General features: G+C 45.1%; 1 protein-coding gene and 2 pseudogenes across 4 annotated transcripts in view; 1 reads left to right on the top strand and 2 right to left on the bottom strand.

Annotated features, from left to right (window-relative positions):
- TP53INP2 (tumor protein p53 inducible nuclear protein 2) overlaps positions 1 to 391 on the bottom strand; it is a 6757-nt gene extending 6366 nt beyond the window's left edge. For all 4 annotated transcript variants that reach the window (XR_826585.1, XM_010854879.1, XM_010854877.1 and 1 more), the window contains exon 1: positions 172 to 391. The gene's annotated coding sequence lies outside the window, so the exon portion shown is untranslated. The remainder of the gene's footprint in view (positions 1 to 171) is intronic.
- Positions 392 to 6307: 5916 nt separating this feature from the next.
- On the bottom strand, positions 6308 to 10591 carry LOC104999440 (annotated as a pseudogene).
- Positions 10592 to 14442: 3851 nt separating this feature from the next.
- On the top strand, positions 14443 to 15157 carry LOC104999439 (annotated as a pseudogene).
- Positions 15158 to 20793: the final 5636 nt, after the last annotated feature.

The raw sequence follows: 20793 nt of genomic DNA, 5'->3' as shown, positions 1-20793 counted from the left end.
ATATGCAAATAGAGAGACGTCACGGTCTACCGGGCTGGGGCAGCCAATCCGGAGCCCAGAATGCAGCCCCGGCAGCCGCCCGCGGAGACTGACAAAGACCCGGGAACTGGGGGCGCGGGGCGTGTCCCGAGGCTCCAGGAGCCCCCCAGGCCAAAACCGGTCGGAACTCACCTGGGAACTGGGGGCGGTGCGGCGGGCCCAGGTGGCGCTGAGGTAGTTATGAGGCGGAGTGTCCCGGAATCGGCGGCGGATCACAGGCCCGGCAGCATCGCGGGGGCTGGGTTGGGAGCGCGTCGGACTCTCAGAGTGACTGCGCTCGTGCGCGGGGCTTTGAGTCTACAGCCGCGGCTGCTGGACTCAAGGCACAAATTGGAACGTTCAAACAGCTGATTGTGACGTCACAAAGGGGCCCGCCCGCCTCGCGTCACCGCCCGGCCAAGCGGCGGCCAATCCCAGGCTGCGGATCCCCCCTCCCCACCTCCTCCGCGGCTAGCCGGCTAGTGGCTCCCTCGCGGGGATCCCAGACTCCCAGGCTAGGGAAGTGGAGGCCTGGAGAAACAACTGCTGGAAGCTTGGAGCGCCCTGCCTCTGGGCGACCCACGGAGCTCTCTAAGAGCGGGGTTCCCACTCGTTCCTACGAGACCCCCATCTTTCTGCACACCCTCCGCATCTGTCAGCTCCCTCACCTCCCGCCGCCTCTCTTGTCCTGCATCTTTACACTCAAGTCCCTCAGTCTGTACACTTTTCTCAACTCCACACCACGTTCGTGCACCCCAGCCTCTTCACCACCCGTCTCCCGGCTCTGCCTTTGTTGTCTCCCTTTCTTTCCCGTACACGCTCGCTGCTTTCCCACTCCTTTTTTTCCTCTGCTGGGCAAGCTTAACAGGTGGGGGACAACCCTCTTCCTTGGTTCCAGGGGATCGCAGGAAGTATAGACGAATTGGTTAGGCTGACAGGAAAATTTTACCGGTAGAACTTGGAGAGGAATTGTTTTGGGCTAAATAAACATTGACCTAAAGAGTACTCTGCACTGGATCGTTTACACACTTGTGCGTGTGTGTGCTCAATCGTGTTCGACTCTTTTTGACCCCACGGGCTGTGGCCTGCCAGGCTCCTCTGTCCATGGGATTTCCCAGGCAAGAATACTGGAGTGGGTTGCCATTTCCTTCTCCAGGGGACTTCCAGATGGAACTTGCCTCTCCTGCATTGGCAGGCAGATTCTTTACCCCTGGCTACCTGGGAAGCCCTAACACACCTCATTTAATCCATATTGCTACTGGGGCTGGACAGAAAAGTGAGAGACAGGGATTGATTGATTATTAAACCCGATGTACACACGGAGAAACTGAGATAGATCTCATGGCAACCCACTCAGTGTTTTCTTGCCTGGAGAATTCCATGGACAGAGGAGCCTGGCAAGCTATAGTCCGTGAGGTTGCAGAGAGTGGGACCCAACTGGGTGACTAAACACCACCACCACCACACAGGGAAACAGATAGATCTCATGGTTAGTATATAGATTCATACTCAGTAATGCATTCAACAGCAACTATTGCCGCTGCCAGACCATTAGCTGACATTTTTGAGCACTTACTGAGTGCCAGGCATTGTGCCATACTGCTGTATATGTGTGTTTATTCTTCACAACAACCAAAAAGGTATGTGTTATCCCCATTTTCAAGTTGAGGAATCAGGGTCACACAGTTATAGTAAATGGGAAAGCCAGGATTTGAACACATAGTTCCTGGCTCCAACACTCTCCGTGCTCTACAAGCACCAGATAATCAAAGCCCGGGGGTGCTTCAGCCTCCGCTAGGAGACCTGGGCTTCGTCCTTTCCCCAAACTTGCTGTGTGACCTCAACAAGTCATGTCATCTCTCTGGGCCTCAATTTTCATATCTGTTGAAACATCCAAGTTATCTTTTAGAGATTCTTTCAAAGTCATCACCCTCAGGATTCTTCCAGTCCCATATTCTAGGCCCCCATCATTCCCAGTGGCCTGAGAAGAGGCTGGAAAGACCACAAGTACACATCCTCAGCATCTCCAGAGGTTGTGCATCCTCTCTCAGTAGAGCAGGGCTGGTGGAGATGAATCTGAGCACTGCCCATCTGTCTCATTGGGAGGGGGGGTTGCGGGGGAAGGGAACTAGGCCAGAGCTTCTGCCCTGCTGATAAAATCCTGTCCCGGCCTAATCTGAAACCCCAGAGGGACTCCTCAATCCTAGCAACTAGCAGAAGGAACCGGGAAACAATGCCCAGTGGCTTGGGGAAGAGGGGTAGGAGTGAGGGAGCAGCGCTTTGGCCCTTGGAGTGATATCCCCAAACCATCCTCATTCTTTGCAACCCTGAGCCTCTCCCCATCACATCTGCTTCCTACTAACCTCATACCCTCTCTTCACCTTTTGCTGACTTAAACTGGATAATCCCTAATACGCCTCTCTTGTCACATCATTTGCCTGAACTAAAACCTCCTGTGGCTCCCACAGTACCACGCCCCTTAACATGGCATTTGTACCTGCCATGATCCAGCCCCAGTGCTCTCACTTTATTCCTCACTTACATCCACCTTGTCCTACGCTTAGACTCCTATCGTCTCTTCATTCTCCCACACCCATACTTTTGCTCAAGCTTTCTCCTGGAATTCTCTGTTCAGGCTTTTCTGAATTCAGAGTTTTTCTGTCTTCAGGATTCTACTCACTCCTTCTTCCTCTAGGTCACCTTTCCTGTCCCTATCCAGGTGTCCAGAACTACCTTGATGGACAGTACAATCATTTATTTGTTCAATAAACAGTAAGTGATGAAGACTAATTGTGTATATGTATTTTCCCAAGTAGACTGTGGGCCTCCCAAGGGCAGGATCTTTGTCTATATACTTCACTCAGCCTGTGCTGGACCTGGCATAGAGTAGACCCAACCAAAGGTTCAATAGTTAAAGGTTGGAGAATGGGGGATAGATTAGGAATTTGGGATTAAAATATACACGCTACTATATATAAGACAACCAACAAGGACCTACTGTATAGCACAGGGAACTATACTCAACATCTTGTAAAAACTTATAATAGGAGAGAATGTAAAAAAAGAATATAGATGTGTATGTATAACTGAATAACTTTGCTGTATACCTGAAACTAACACAACATTGTAAAAAATATATTTCAATTAAAAAATTTAAAGGCTCAGCTCAAGAGAAATGATTGGTATGAGAAGACTCCTATACCTGGACCCTTAACCCTGGTACAGGAAGCATTCTATTGGGCACAGGATTATGGTCCCCCAAGCCCAGGGAAAGGGTTTCTTGTCATACACTCTGGTCCCCTAAATGGCCTGGATTCTGTTCCCAATCTTAAAAACCCTGTGTACAGGCAGATAGGCCAGATCTCAGCCTTACATTTCTCATGAGTCAAAGGTACCATGAAAGTGGGGTGGCTGAGCCTAGCAGAATCCGCTCCTGAAACCCCTGGGACCCATCCTTCTCTACTGCAGAGATTTACTGTTAGGACTGGAGAAGACCTCAGAGCTCAGCTCATCCCCAGATTTTCATTTTATAGGTGGAGAAACTAAGGCACCCTGAGACACAGAGATTAAGTTACTTGTTTAGAACTATAAAGCAACAGAGTCATCTACTGACCTTGGTTGGCGCTGGAGTGGGCTTAGTATTCTGGGACCCTGGCCTGGCCTGGACATCATGTTGAAGGTAATCCTGGAATCTCATTTCCAATCAGAAATAAGGTGCCACTCCTGTACACACACATACACACGGACATCTATGTGTCTACATGAAGGCATCCATGTACAAACACACACGTGCACATGAGCTCACATTTGCAGAGTTAACAGATGCTCACGCCCTTCTAATCCTTGCCCAGATGTAAGCACCTGCCGAATATTTCTTTTTTGGCGGCAGGGCACATGGGATCTTAGTTTCCCAACCAGAGATCAAACTCGTGTCCCCTGCACTGGAAGCACAGAGTCTTAACCCCTGGACCACCAGGGAAGTCCCAAAACTAGCCCAGTTTTACAGGCTCCAGGGTTGGAGGTCAAGAGGCCTCTCTTCTATCTGGGCCTTGGGCTTGCCTTTGCTGAACTCTGGGGGCTCCCTAATGGCGTGGGGTTCCCCCACATCAAAGGGCAGAGATGTGTCAGCCTGGGTGTATCCCTCATGGGATCTTGCATGTGCTTAAAGTTATGAGCCCACTGAAGAACTAACTCACCACTGCCCTCTCTCTTCCCCTCTGAGATAGGGGGCAAGGCTGAGACAAGCCTGGTGGGCAGTTTGGAATCTGATGAAACCAGCAGGTCCTGATCACTCTAGAAACACAACCCCCTACCCCGAACTAGCCCTAGATTTACAGAGTTAAACAAACCATATTAATGACGACACTCTTAGGACCTCTATGTGCCAGGTATTATTCTAAATCCTTGCTTATGTGTGTGCTAAGTTGATTCAGTTGTGTCTATTTGCGACCCTATGGACTGTAACCCTCCAGGTTCCTCTGTCCATGGGATTCTCCAGGCAAGCATATTGGAGTGGGTTGCCATGCCCTCCTCCAGGGGATCTGCTCGACCTAGGATGGAATCCGTGTCCCTTATGTCCCCTGCATTGGCAAGCAGGTTCTTTACCACTAGCGCCACCTGGAAAGCCCATTCTACATCCTTACCTGTGTTGATAACTCCTTTAATCTCCACAACCCCCTAATATAGATAAAATTTATTCTTCTTATTTTACTGGTGAAAAAACTGAGACAGAGAAAGAAATGTAACTGGTAAAGCCAGCTAAGGCAAACATAATCCCCATATTCCCCCAAAAGACTGACCTATACCTTAACCAAGGGGCATGTCCCTAGAACCTATACTCAAAAAACTTTGTTGTTCAACCAAGAGATGTTTGAATTGGGGGTAACTGTGATATGTGTGTGTGTGTGTGTGTGTGTACACCATGGAAAAAACCTTGGCCTGATTGTCAGTAAATCCAGATTTCAATCCTGGTTCTATCCTAGGTTCATTGTCCAAGTCACTTTCTTTGTCTGGGCCTCAGTTTTCTCATCTGCAAAACGGCTGGCTCCATATTCTATGTGCTTATATGTTCGATAATAAATAGCATACAACTATAAAAGCTGTGTGTGAAAAAATGTACAGTATTTTTTAAAAAATCATTTTTTTGAGTAGCAGACCCTCCTATGTGGGCCTTGAAGGAGCAAACTGCCATGTTGTGAAGATGGCCACATGGCAAGGACCCAAGAGGGACTTCTGGAAGCTGAGAGTGGTCCCTGCCCAAAAGACTAAGAAAACGGAAATCTTAGTGGTACGGCAGCAAGAAAACGAATTCTGCCCATAACCTGAGGGAGCCTAGGGCCAAACTTTCCCTATTTGGGTCTCCAGATGAGAACATGGGCTTGATTTCAGCCTTGTGAGTGTGTTGAACAGTTTTCTGCATGAAAATTAAGAAGCGGCTTGAGTTATTCATCTTACTCTAGTACATTTTGTCTTATTGCAAATATTTTCTTTTACTAAAGTCATATAGTTGAAATTGAGTAATTTGCATATGTGGGGTGCAAATCCAGGGTATATATCTCAGCCAAAAGACACTTCCTCCAATAAGTTCTCCAAGCTGTCTTTGAAAAGAATTAACCTCTCACTCCTCAGAGCCTCCAAAACAAACACATTGTCTGCCTGTCTCTTAGAGCACTGAACACTTTGAATTCACCACATACTCAGGAATGCCTAGTTTCTTTCCAGGAGATATCTAACCTTTTCTATACTGGAGAATCTCTTTCAGTTTAACATGCTAAGTTGTATCAGTCGTGTCCGACTCTTTGCTACCCTATGGGCTGAAGCCCACCAGGCTCCTTTATCCATAGCATTTTCCAGGCAAGAATACTGAAGTGGGTTCCCACGCCCTTCTTCCCCCCCCCCCTTAATTTGTCCACACTTTATTCTCTTTTTTTGTTTGTTTGTTTTACAAGATAATTTTGCCTTGTTTTGGAGATTAAATTACAGTGCAGTGCACAAGTCATAAACGTAGGGTTCAATAAATTTTGACAGATGGATACATTCGTGTAACTCACTGTAAGAAACTGTTCCCGTAGGTCCCTTACAAGTCTACATTTCCTTTTTTTTAAGTTTCACATATTTATTACTGAGCCTCATAGACTGCTAGTGAAGAAACAGGAAACATCAGGAGCCAAGCATTCCATCTCCCCCATAAGCTGTTCAGACAGTAGTGATGTTGTCACTGTGACTTGGTTGGTTAATATACAAGTGATCTTAACACACAGCATGTGTGCCACTTTATATAGGAGGCTTCTTATAGACCCAGCTTGGTTCTTCTCCAGTGTCTTCTCTTGGAGTTGTACCTGATTTTATTACCAGTTTTCATTCGAATCCATTGAGGAATGGGACAATTCTGCTTTTGTTTCTTGGCTTGGAATCACTTGATCCTGAAAGTCTTGTGAGAAGATCCATGCCCTTTTCCAGGGGATCTTCCCAACCCAGAGATCGAATCCATGTATCTTATGCTCCCGCATTGGCAGGCAGGTCCTTTACCACTTGCGTCACCCGGGAAGCCCCTTCAGTGTAAACAGAAACATAATCAAAGACTTTAAAATGCAGGGAGATAAGGGCTGTGAAAGTCATTCAGTTGTGCCTGACCGTTTGTGACCCCATGGACTATATAGTCCGTGGAATTCTCCAGGCCAGAATACTGGAGTGGGTAGCCCTTCCCTTCTCCAGGGGATCTTCCCAACCCAGGAATTGAACCCAGGTCTCCCACATTACAGGGGGATTCTTTACCAGCTGAGCCACAGGGGAGTCCCAAGAGGCAAGGATAGTGATTAGAACAAAGAAGTAGGGGAATCCAGGGGGAAAAAAAGGATACACAGAAGCCTTCCTGGAAAAGAGGACATCTGAGATGGGCTTTGAAGGATGAGTAGAAGTTGACCTTGGGGTTGAATGGTCAGGAATATGATTCAAATCAGGAGCCCTCTAGAACTTCCCTGGTCGTCCAGTGGTTAAGACTCTATGTTCTCAATGCAGGGGGCTCAGGTTTGATCCTTGGTCAGGGAACTAAATCCCACATGCTACAACAAAAGATCCTGCATGCCTCAAGGAAGATAGAAGATCCTACATGCTGCAACTTAAGATATGGCACTGCCAAATAAATAAGTGTTAAATATATATATGTATATATTAGGAGCCCTACACCCCTGTCTTGGCTCTGCTTCTGACTTGCTTTGGGTGATTCTCTGTCCTTCAGTGGGCCTCTGTTTCTCTGTCTGCACAATAGGGGCATGACAGGGAATTCCTTTGGGGCTTCCCCAGTGGCTCCGTGGTAAAGAATCCACCTCTAATGCAAGAGGTGCAGGAGACACGGGTTCGATCCTTGGGTCGAAAAGATTCCTCTGGAGGAGGGCATGGCAACCCAGTCCAGTATGCTTGCCTGAAGAAGCCCTTGGACAGAGGAGCCTGGTGGGTTACAGTCCATAGGGTCGCAAAGAGTCAGACATGACTGAGCGATCAAGCACATAGCACAAGGCCTGTAGTCGGTGAAGAGTAGAACTGCTCTATTTGAAGGGAAAGTTTAAGGGCCTAGAGTCGCTGCCTGCTATTCCTCTCTCCTCACGACTAAAGCCACTTGGCACACACACACACACACACACACAGGGAATTCCTTTGCCTGCTCACTTCTTTTCTGCCTGTTGCTTTCTAAGGAGAGTTTTTGTCTTGTCTGACCACTTTCCAGGTTTTTAAGGTAGAGAACAGGAATAACAGGGAGACAGAAATAGGACAGAGAAGTGACAGGAAAGAAGGAAGGAAAGAAAAAAGCAAGACTTGTGGAAAAGGGCCTAGGGGGACAGTTTCTGATGGGAAATGACAGATTTGGTAAGTGAGCAACACTGAGAGGCTGCAGTGGGGCTTGGGAGGACTGGAGAGAACAAAGGAGATTCTAAAGAGTGTTGACAAGGGGTGGAGACCCTTTGATGTCTCTTGAGAGTTACAGATAAATATTTGAGTCATTTTAAAATTGCTCTTGGGAGCTGGACTATTGTTCTTGGATTTACTACATTTTTATCCATTTTTGAATAGGTTAAAATGGACATGATTTGAAATCTCAGAGAACAAAGGGTAAAAGTTTCCCTCCTATTTTTTGCCTTTAGGACCCTCCAATCAACTTCTAGTCCCTAGGGGGGACTGCTGTCACCAGCTTCTTGTGTGAACTATCAGAAATAATCTCTGCGTGCACAAGCACGCATACGTAGGTATGATCCCCCTGTTTTGAACACAAATGATAGTGTACTATGCACACTTTTCTGAAATTTGCTTTTTTTTTTTTTAATTTAACAATACAAGTTGAACAGTCCCTGGCAGTATATACAGAGCTGCCTAATACTTTAACAGTCACATAGTATTTCATTGTCTCATATTAAGGATGGATTGAAGTTTATTCAGATAGTCCCCTATATTTAAACCTTTAGTTTGTTTGCAACAATTTGCCCTTCATACTGCAGTTCTTGAACGTGATGTTAAAGGTGCTAAGCCTGAGCCACTTGGAACCCTCGGATTTATTTGGATACTGGGAGCTTTTAGACTCAATGATGTTTTTGACAGGTTCTGATCCATCCTCTGGATCAAGCTCTTCCTACTGCCTTTTCCCTCGGTTCTGCCCACCCTGTTGTTGGGGCCCAGAGTGGTAGCTTCAGCCCTTCACCATGGCCTGCTCTCTGAAGTCCTCAGAACTCTTCCTGCATCTTAAAAATCATCCAGGCCAACTCTTGATTCCAGCCAAGAGTCTCCTGCCAGGAGCTGTGGGCAGAAAAGCCAGAGGTCGAGGCTCTGCGCAAGTGCTCAGTCACTCAGTCGTGACTGACACTCTATGATGCTCTGAACTGTAGCCTACTAGCCTCCTCTGTCCATGGGATTTCCCAGGAAAGAATACTGGAGTGGGTTGCCATTTCCTCCTGCTCAGGGATTGAACCCCACATCTCTTGTGTTTCCTGCATTGGCAGGTGGGTTCTTTACCACTGAGCCCAACACCTGGGAAGCCCAGAGGCTCTGAGTGGAGTGTAAATACTTGTTGATCTATTCCTAGACTTTCCTGGGGCCTCCCTGCTTATTCTTCATTGCTAGTTGGTTTTCTGTTTCTTCATTGCTAGTTGGTAGGACTTTGCCCTACCTTTCTGCCAGAGGAATTCACTAGGGTCTACTCTAAGATCCTGTGGCAGGACCTTACCTATGAACCTTAAAAAAAAGTACCTTCTTGAAGGAGAAGAAATCCTTCTACCTGTAATAGAATTGCATGGAATGGTTATTTAGAGACCATCTAGTGCCACAAATTTACAAATATGGGAACTGAAGTCTGGATGAGAGGGTAGGACTAGCCCAGGGAACAGAATATGTGAGCAAGAGGGACAAAAGAAGAACTTGAGGCTTCTACTTCCAGGTCTAACCTCTTCACCCTCTCCTCCTAGAGTTCAGACTCAGTTCATCTTTATTCTCTCAAAATGTAGGACTTCCCTGGGGGTTCAGTGGTTGGGAATCTGCCTGCCAATGCAGGGGACATGGGTTCGATCCCTGGTCCAGGAAGATCCCACATGCCACAAGGCAGCTAAGCCTGTGGGCCACACTACTGAAGCCTGCACACCCTAGAGCCTGCGCTCTGCAACAAGAGAAGCCGCGGCAGTGAGAAGCCCACACACTGCAACTAGATAATCCCCTACTCACTGCAACTAGAGAAAGCCTGTGCACAGCAACAAAGACCCAGCACAGGCAAAAATAAGTAAAATTAAATGTTTAAAAAACATATCATGCTTTACAGAAGAAACCAGAAGCAAAAGAGTACATGCCATAGGATTCCATTATAAGCATATCTAGAACAGGCAAAAGTAACACATACTGACAGGAAGCAGATCCATAGCTTCCTAGGGATGGGCGGATGGACTGACTACAAAGGGAGTGAGGGAACTTTCTAGAGTGGTAGAAGTGTTCTCTTTTGATTGTGGGATGGTAGGGTATATATATTTGTCAAAATTGATTATACCTCAAAAAAGTGATTTAAAAGAAAAAAAAAAGGCAGCATTGAAATATATTTACTCAATTTAGTTAAGAAAATACAACGTGACCACTGACCTACATGCACAGTCAGCTTGCACCAGCTCCTCTGACTTTAGCCGTTCATAACTCCCAGGTCAGATGTTTGCATCTCTGAGATGAAGTCGTCACAGATTTTGGTCAGAACATCATTTCCTTTAGACTTTTGTTCACTGTGTCATGACCGCGGCTCCTGACTTGGATGGGATTACAAAGCTGGTGATTAATACCTCTTTGCTGTTTATCCAGGTGCTGTGTTAACTTGCTAGGTTGGATTTTTCTTGCAGGGACTATCAAAGCTTTTTAATTTGTGCCCTTTAAAAAAGAAAAAAAAAAAGCATTTGTACGAGAAATAATAACCATGGCTAACATTGCTTGCTCGCTTTCTCTGTTCCAGGAGATGTTCTAAAGGTTTTGCATGTAACATCTCAATATAGATTCACCACTGTCCTTTGAAGAAGCTCCTTTTGTCGTCCCCATCTTACAGGTTTGGGAACTCAGGCATGGAGACTTTGAGTTATCTGTCCGAGGTTTCACAGAAAACTCCCCCCTACAGTGGAGCCTGGCAGGCTGCAGTCCACAGGGTCACACAGAGTCAGCCACGACTAAAGCAACTTAGCACGCATGCACAATGACAGATGGATATGAACCCTATCAGCCTGACTCCAGAGTCCATATAGCTCTTAAGTGCTATATGGTAATGCTATACAGCATTACCTAAAAAGTGACCTAAGAGTGACAGCAAAGCCCTTGCCTCAGGATCCCTTCCTCACTACTGCCAGAAATTCCACCATTGACTGGGTCCTCCCTCACAGTTAAGCATTGCCTTTTTTTTTTTTTTTTTTAATCTTTTGGCCATGCCTTGTGGCATGTGGGATCTTGGTCCCCTTACCAGGGATCGAACTTGTGGCCCCTGCATTGGTAGCCTGGAGTCTTAACCACTGGACCACCAGGGAAGTTCCCAAGCCTTGCCCTCTCTAGATGCCTCCTAAAATGCAACTAGTTGAGAGAAAGGGAGCACTCAATCCCTACTCATTTAGTCAAATGGGTTTTCCAGATGCCTTCTCTCCACTGAGCGTTCTGAGAAAAACACAGATTGGGAGGTGGGGAGAAGGGTGACGCGGCATTGAAGGGGACACCAGAGAGGTAAGATGCTAGAGCCAGATGTCCCAAGTTTCCTGGGCTGACCCTGCTCAACCTCACATCAATGAGACCCTCACATCTGAAGACCAGAGACTCCCAGACACTGGAGACAGGGATCCATGTAGGTAATGACAGGAGAAGCTCTCTAGAATGATGCTGGGTGTAACCTGGGTGCCCCAAGCTGAGCCAGGGTGTCCTTGGGGAAGGCAGGTGGGACAAATCGCGTGAGGTGAATCCTTCTCCTTTGCCTGGGAGTGTGGGTAGTTGCATTCTATCCACCTGAAGTCTATTTTTAAAAAATATTTATTTATTTGTCTCTTCATTCCAGTACGTGAGCTTAGTTGCCCCACGGCATGTGGGATCCTAGTTCCCCTATCAGGGATCGAACCTGCATCTCCTGCATTGGCAGACAGATTCCTAGCCAATAGACCACCAGGAAAATATCCTGAAGTCTATTTTTAAAAATTAAAATGTATTTAAGGACTTCCCTGGTAATCCAGTGGTTAAGACTCCATGTTTCCACTGCAGAAGGTGCAGGTTCTGTGCCTAATCAGGAAACTAGGGTCCCATATGCCACATGGTGAAGTCAGAAAATAAAAAAAGTTTTGAATTAAAATGTATCTTAAATGATGCAGCAATTTATATAAAGTATTATATAAAACACAAGCAGACTTTGTAATTTTTTAAAAAGTATAAAAAACAAAAACAAAATAAAGTCAAGGCTACCCTTGACCGCCCCTCGAACCATCCCAGAGAGCTTCCGCTACTGCTCCTGATTTGGAGTTTTCCTTGTTTCTACACAACACATGTATGTACACACAGGAAGTGCATTGTGTCAAAGGGCCTGTTTTGCTTCTAGTTTTAGAAGAACTATGCTTTAAAAAACTTTATGAACTGACAATTACAGGGACAGAGATCAAAATTCCAAAGGTTCAATAGGGAAAACAGTGAAAAGTGGGTGTCCCTCTCTTCTCTGTTCCCAATTGTCTCTTTACTCCCTAAAGGCAACCAGCAATTCTAGCTTCTTGTAATTCCTTCCAGAGATAGTCTAGCATTTAAAACTCAATGTGTAAATACATATATGTATTTTCCAAATAAAGAAAGACTCTTCTGCACCTTGTTTTTCTTCATTTTATAGTATATTTTTCAGGCTTTTTTTTTTTTTTATCAGTATGGAAAATAGCCTCCTTCTTTTTCACACATACATGGTATCCCATTATATTTATGCACAATATTTATCCAGTCCCCTATGGAAAGAAAAGTTGTTTCTAATATTTTATTACAAACAATGCTGCAATTAAATATTTTATACATTATTTTGCATATTTATTTGTAAGATGAATGCCTATTAGTGGGGATTAGTCAGCTGAGGTTATTTTAAAATTTTAAATAGTATTTTAAAAGTTGATAGAAACTGCCAAATAGCCTTCAGGACATACCAATTTATACTGCTTATGAGTTTGTTTGTTCCTTTGTTAGTATGTCATATGATATACTCTGTCCTGCAGACTCACATTTTTCACTCAGTAATATGACACTGGAGTTCTACTTATGTCAATATGCATAGATGTTCCTCATTAAAAACAAAGACCATCTTACAGTTTCCCACTGCTATGGCTGTGGAAAGTTTATTTAGTTGAACACATATTGATGGACATTTGGTTGGGTTTCAATTTTTTGCTTCCACGAACAATGCTGCAGTAACTCCTCTTGTATTAATCTGAATAGAATAGATTCAGAGAAGTAAATTGCAAGATTGATAGTTATACATACTTAAAATTTCAGTAGACGCTTTTAAGTTGCTCTTCCAAAATGTTGCGGCAGTTTAGACTTCCTCTAACAGTGCATGAGAACTTTGTGTGTGCTCCCTCAGTTGTGTCCGACTCTTTGTGACCCCTTGGACTGTAGCCCACCAGGCTCCTCTGACCGTGGAATTTTCCAAGCAAAAATACTGGAGTGGGTTGCCATTTCTTACTCCAGGGGATCTTCCTGACCCAGGGATCGAACCCATGTCTCTGGCATCTCCTGAACTGGTAGGCAGATTCTTTACCACTGCGCCACCTGCTCTTGAACCTGCCCATGTACTTTCTCCTGGAACAAAGCTCAAAGTATGGGTTATCACTGGGATCATCCAGACCCTGAGCCCTACTCTGCAGAATCTGAATGGGTAAGCCAAGTGTTGGGAAGAATAAACACAGAAAAGGGGCAGGGCTGTCCCCCACTAGCCAGATAGTCACCCAGGTAACACAACTCTCTCCAAAGGAAAGATTACTTTGGAAGTGGGAGAAACTGAGCTCCCCATCAATAGGGGTGTTTGAACGGAAGTTTCAACAAATGCCCTGAGCTTCTACTCTGTGTGAAGTCTCTTAGATGGGTGTCTTGAGCCGGAGATGAGTCAGACCATCTCTGCCCTCTCAGGGCTTGATACTCATGGAGAAAATAGACAAGTAAACAGACAGTGACATTTCTGTCTACTAACTATTGAGTTGGATTTCCTTTTTTGATAATATCTGGAACTTCCTGCTACACAGCACATGGGACTGCTGGAGATAAAAACAATAAACATCCTTTTAAATGCACAAATGGATCTGCAGCCATTTGGGTTTTAACAGACATTTGGGGGAGATGAAGGCTTTGACTTACATGAAGTTAAAGGTTGTAACTGAGATCCCTGATAAATCTAGGACACTTAAAGGGCTGTACCAACAGTGAAAATGCAGACTAGGGGAAAACAAGCAAATGTCTGAGTACAGAAGACAAAGAAGACAAAAAGGATACATGTCCTTAGCAAAGAAGACAAAAGGGATATAGGTCCCAACAAACTGGTCTTTGGATGAGGCAAAGACACTATCTTTAAGAATTTGAAATTGCATGCTTATCCTTGATGAAAATGAGGTGATGCATGTGGGGTTCATATTTACATACCTGCATATCTAGGGAACTCCAAGGCTAAGAAATTAACATTTAAGGAGATCTACTGAACTGAACTTCAAAAGTACCTCTCAGATTCCTAGCAGAAACTAATGCAAATCTTCTCCAGATCTCCTCCATGGACCCTCTTCCTCCCCCAACCATTGCAGGTTACACAGAATTCCTATATATAGAGCCCTTCCAAACAGCTAATAATCCACAAGGAAACAACTGCTAAAATATGCAAGGAAACAATCCAGCATGAATAAGGTTCAGTAGACATAGCAATATCAGTGCAGGAAGATGGCGGCCACCTTAGCAGCTGCTCAGGGAGAGGGGCCAGCACCAGTCTGGGGGCCCAAGGCCATTGCCTCTGACTGGGAAAACCAGGAAGTCTCCACAGGGATCCCTATCATGGCTGTGCAATTTGATGGGGACATGATTCTAGAAGCCAACTCCAGAACAACCACGGAGTCATACACCACCAACCAAGTGACTGACAAGCTGACCCTTATTCATGGTGGTATTTTCTGTTGCCACTCAGGCTCAGCAGCTGATCCTCAGGCAGAAGCCGATGCAGTCACTTATCAGCTTGGTTTGCACAGTGTTGAGCTGACTGAGCCTCCACTGGACACACGGCAGCCAGCCTCCTTAAGGAGATGTGTTACCAATACCGAGAAGATCTGATGGCAGGAATCATCACTGAGGGCTGGGACTCCCAAGAAGGGGGACAGGTGTCCTCGGTACCCATGGAGGGTATGATGGTAAGGTAGGCCTTCACCATCGGGGACTCCGGGAGCTCTTATATCTATGGCTATATTGAGGCTACCTACCGGGAAGGCATGACAAAGAATGTCTGCAATCCACTGCCAGTACTCTGTCTTTGGCCATGAAACAGGATGGTTCCAGCAGCAGAGTGATCCGCCTGGCAGCTATTGCAGAATCAGGGGTAGAATGGCAGGTTCTTCTGGGAGACGAGATTGTCCAATTCACTATTGCCACTTTAAAAGCTTTCTGAATCCTGGGGTTCTAATATACAATAGGAGATACCCCATACTGCTGCAAAATTCAATAAACAGCTTGTCACTGAGGAAAAAGAAAGATTCAGTAGACAAAATGCACAGAAGAAGACTCCTACGTACTTCAGATAACAGAATTATCAGATAGTGATCATTGAGTGCAGGTTAGAGGCAGCTGCTAAGTGCTTTGGAAGCATATTGAAAGAACAGATTCCTTGATGAAATCCAAGTCTTCACAGAGAAGGAGACTAAGAATAAGCCTTGAAGGATAAGTGGGACTTTGCCAAACAAGGACAGATGCTGTTGGGATGTAGAAAGTATAAGGTACCAAGGGCATGATCATTGATAATTAATTTTTTCTGATGCAAATAGGGCAGAAAAGTGAGGGATGAGGCAAGGGAGGTAGGTAGGGGGATAGATCATGTTGGCCCTTGTAAGCAGTCTTACAAGGAGACTTTGGTTTCTTTTTAATATTTATTTATTTTTATTTGGCTGTGCTGGGTCTTAGTTGTGGCATGTGGGATCTAGTTCCTTGAAAGAAAGTTAGTCGCTCAGTCGTGTCTGACTCTTTGCAACCCCATGGACTATATAACCCACCAGCCTCCTCTGTGCATGGAATTTTCCAGGCAAGAATACTGGAGTGGGTTGCCATTTCCTTCTCCAGGGATCTTCCTGATCCAGAGACTGAATCCAGGTCTCCTGAGTTGCAGGCAGATTCTTTACTGTTCAAATCACCAGGGAAACCCTAGTTCCTTGACCAGGGATCAAACCCGGGCCCCCTGAATTGGAGGAACAGAGTCTTAGCCACTAGACCATGAGGGAAGTCCCATGGCTTTGGTTCTAGATTGAAGTGTAGAATAGATTTAAGTGTAAAATAGATTTAAGTGTAAAAGAAAACCAGTGAAGGGTTTTAAGTGAGGGGTTAGTGATATTCACTTGTCCCTTCATTCATTCAGTTAATAAATGTCAGGCATGAAGAATGGCTGGAGGATGGAGGGTGGCAGCAGGTGACCAGTCAAGAGAGAACAGCAGCTACTTGTGTAGGTGAGAAATGCTGGTGGCTTAGATTAGAGTGGTGGTAATGAAGATAGAGAGAAGTAGGTAGATTTGACTGATATTTAGGTCAAAGCTTGAAAGTACATAAGGGATTGGAAAGTGCGAGGTATCGAGGCTTATTCCTAGGTTTCTGGCTGAGATACTGAAAGATTAATGCTGCCATTCATAGAGATAAGGAATTAAGGAGAAGAGTGAGTTGTTGGAAAGAAGACCATGAGCTCAGTTTTAGATACTTGGAGTTTAAAGTGACTTTGGGATATCCAGGTGGCAATGTCTAGGAGGTATTTTGATACAAAATGTCTGAATTGTCAACAAGAGAAATCTGGGCTGGAAATAAAGATCTGAGAGTTATCAACATGCAATTGGTAATTGAAGTCAGGGAAGTATAGGAGAGTTCTTTGGGAGGCTGAGTTCCATCTTCTGTTGTATTGGTTAAGATACAATTGGTATCTTACTTGGTTGATATCTATCTATATCTATACCTACCTATATCTATTTTACACTTAAATCTATTCTACACTTAAATCTAGAACCAATAAGATAAGATACCAATAATCTATTCTACACTTAAATCTAGAACCAATCTAGAATGTTGTTTTGATTACAAGTGACTAACGGGTGAACTCAAGCTAGATTAAATTAGAAAAGGAAATTGGTGAAATGTCCATCAATAATGGCTGCAGGGACTTCCCTTGTGGCTCAGTGGTTAAGAATCTGCCTGCCAGTGCAGGCGACACGGGTTCAATCCCTGATCCAGGATGATCCAACATACCATGGGGCTACTAAGTCCGTGCGCCACAACTACTGAGCCTGCCTGTCCTAGAGCCTTCGAGCTCCAACTACTAAAACCCATGTGCCTAGAGCCTGTGCTGCCCAATAAGAGAAGCCACCACAATGAGAAACCCACAGGCCACAGGGAAGAGTAGCCCCTGTTCACTGTACTTAGAGAAAGCCCACGCAGTAATGAAGACCCAGAGCAGCCAAAAGTAAATACATATTAAAAAAAAAAAAAAATTGCTGCAGGCAAGGATTGCTTCAGTGGCTCAAATAATGGAACTGAGATCCAGTCTTTTCTAATTTTTCCAAAGCACTTCCTAGAAATTAGGTTAATTCTTGACAGGCCCTCTCCTTCCCCATGTGATACTACTGGGGAAGGTCTCTGCCAGGACACCACGGTTACCTTGCATACAATCATTCATATAGGGCACACTAGCAAAAGTTTGAACAGCTTATCTAAGTCTTGGCAGAATGCCTAGTGACCCTTCCAGAACATGAAAGAGTGCAAGGCTTGTAAGGTAATGAGAGCGTCTTCCACTTGCCTCCCTGTCTCCCATGGGAGGCTGCCCTGAGAGTTTCCTTACTGCTTCCCAGGTTCTGATGAACTGTAGGACTTTCTTCCCTACCCTACTCAGAATGGCATTACAGAATATAAAACCTGCTAACTGTGCTCCAGAATTGGCTCCTCAGCAATAGGGTACCCTACACTCATGTTGCAATTGTTCAGCCTCTTTTGTTTCAGTGTCATCCTTCTTGGTGTGTAGAGCAAGGGTCATGGAAACCTGGCTTATTCTTCTTGCTGACTATGTAAGTAATAAACTGACTCGACTGAAAACTGGTTCATTGTATCTTGACCAGTAGAATCAGTCAGGCATTAGTCGTGGCCTTACCTTATTTTATCTTAAGCTACCAGCTGCTCCTGGGTCTGGGTGCTTCCAAGCTCAAACTTAGCAGAAAAGAAAAGGCCATTGTCCAAATGACTCAATGCAAGATTCCAGAACTGAGTCTTGTTGACTCTGATTGACCTGACTTGGGTCATGTACTCATGCCTGCACCAATTACTGTGGCTAGGGATGTGGGATGTATTGGTTAGTTAAAGCCATTTAGGGCCCATTCCCGAAAATGGGGGTGAGGTCAGTCTTACTCAGATCACATGGCTGAAAATTCAGGGTCCTGTTTGGAAAAGGAAAAGAAAGAATGGATTCTAGAAAGCAGTAAACAAAGCCCACTATACCCATCTTCTTTCCCAGAGCAGCAGTGTGTACTTGGGGGAAGGGCATGAAGGATCTGGATGCATAACTGGGGGAGGGATGGCTCCTTTAAGGAGTGAGAAAGATTCAGAGAGAAGAGGCTGGGGGAAGCAGAGTCAATTTTAGCCTTTGGAGGCCTAGTTTATAACTTGGTCTTCCTAACAGGATGACTTTTGCAATGGTGGATATTTGTGGTAGGGGACAGGAAGGAAACGGAGAGGTCTTGAGGTAGCAGGTACCAGAAATTTGTCCTCAGGGCACTATGTAAGACCAGATCTCTGGTTCCTTTTGGGCCTTTGTAATACTTGGGTCCAAGGGCTGAGGAGGGAACAGGTATGGATTTCCCAAGGGGCTTCACCAGAGACCGGGCCCAGGAACAAGAGGCAGCTAGTATAGGAAACAGATGTTGAGAACCCTGCTTTCTGGGCCCAGTATCACCACTAACTCGGTGTGCAACAGTTTGGTGAGTCATGAATTTCCTTGCCTGGCTGGTTACCATGTCACATAATGGCAGCTACTCATCAGGCAGCCAGGGAGGGGAAAAGCTTTCAGATGTGTTTGCTTGCCTATATATATATATGGGCTATTTGTTGTGGCTTGTGGACTTCTCTGTTGCAGTGCACACGCTCTAGAGCTAGAGGGCTCAGTAGTTGCCGCATACAGGCATGCCCCTTGGCATGTGGGATCTTAGTTCCCTGACCAGGGATCAAACCCACATCCCCTGCATTGGAAGGTGGATTCTTAACCGCTGGACTATTAGGGAAGTCCTCCTTCAATTTCGGTTGTGTTTAAAGATTTAGAGATTTTATCTACTCCTCAGTCTGAGAGTTTTTTGCTCTCAGTTTCTGTCTCAATTTTTTATTAATGAAAGTCTCAGACTTTTTTAAGAGCCAGGGTCTAAGTGCCAGGCATAAGAAATAGGGGAACTTGGGGAAATTTTGATCAATGCTACCTCTAAAATATCTCTTGAATCCACCCATTTCTGTCTACCATCCTGAGCCAAGCTACTGTCTGCATTCACCTGGTTAACTGTGGCAGCCTCCTCACTGGTCTCCCTGCTGCCACTCCTCACTCCCTCCATCCATTATTCACTCAGTAGCCAGATGGCTATTATTTTTAAAATCTAAACTGTGATCATGTTCCAACTTTCCTTGAACTCCTTAGTGGACTTTCCATTGCTCTTAGATGAAAAGTCCAATTCAGCATTATGCTCTACAAAGGCCATTTTTAAAATATTTATCTTTATTTATATTTAAATTTGGCTGTGCTGGGTCTTAGTTGAGGCTTGCAGGACCTTGGATCTTCACTGTGCATGAGGGACAGAATCTTTTAGTTGCAGCATGAAGGATCTTTAGTAGCAGCATATGAACTCTTAGTTGTGGCATATGGGACCTAGTTCCCTGATCAGGGATCAAACCTGGGCCCCCTGCATTGGGAGCTTGGAGTCTTAGCCACTGAACCACCAGGGAAGTCCCTAAAAAGGCCATTTGACTCTTACCTATTACTCCAGTCACTTTACTCCTACACTGGCTTCCCTCATTGCAAGCGCATTGTAACCTTAGTCCCCTCTTCTCCATACACACAACTCACCATTGCCAGTTCTTTACAGCAAGAGCTCCTTCTCATCCTTTAGGTCTCAGCTTAAATATCACCTCCTCAGACAGGCTTTCCTTAACGATCCAGTTCAGTCTATAGTATGTCCTCTGCTATTCATCATCATTGATCCAGATCTGTTGCCCTCATTAGTCTAATCATAACCTCTAATTATTTTATTTGTCTTAATGCTCTTATTCTGTATGACTTCCTGCTAGACTAAAAGCTCCAGCATGGGAGGGACACTGCCTATGTTTCTCAGCAGCATTATTAGTGGATTTGTTGTTGTTGTTGTTTAATCTCTCAGTCATGTCTGACTCTTTGTGATCCCATGGACTGAAGCCTGCCAGGCTTCTTGGTCCCATGGGACTTCCCAGGCAAGGACATTGGAATGGGTTGCCATTTCTTGCTTCAGGGGATCTTCCTGACCCAGAGATCAAACCAAATCTCCTGTAAGTCTCCTGCAATGCAGGCAGATTCTTTACTGCTGAGCCACTGGGGAAACCCTTATAGGTGGATATTTGCTCCTTTTCCCCCCTATCCAGCATCCAATCACCTTTTGTGTTGTTGAAGAAAAGTTGTGACCAACCTGGACAGCATATTAAAAAGCAGACATTACTTCGCCAACAAAGGTCCATCTAGTCAAAGCTATGGTTTTTCCAGTAGTCACAAATGAATGTGAGAGCTGGATTATAAAGAAAGCTGAGTGCTGAAGAATTGATGCTTTTGAACTGTGGTGTTGGAAAAGACTCTTGAGAGTCCCTTGGACAGCAAGGAGATCCAACCAGTCCATCATAAAGGAAATTAGTCCTGAATATTCATTGGAAGGACTGATGCTGAAGCTGAAACTCCAATACTTAAGGGGATGACAGAGGATGAGATGGTTGGATGACATCACTGACTCAATGGATATGAGTTTGAGTAAACTCTGGGAGGTGGCAGTGGACAGGGAAGAGTTG

This window comes from Bison bison, unplaced genomic scaffold (assembly GCF_000754665.1).
Source record: "Bison bison bison isolate TAMUID 2011002044 unplaced genomic scaffold, Bison_UMD1.0 scf7180017864352, whole genome shotgun sequence".
NCBI classification, from domain to species: Eukaryota; Metazoa; Chordata; class Mammalia; order Artiodactyla; family Bovidae; genus Bison; species Bison bison.
The sequence above is the reverse complement of the archived record's forward strand: the minus strand, read 5'-3'. Positions and strand labels throughout refer to the sequence as shown.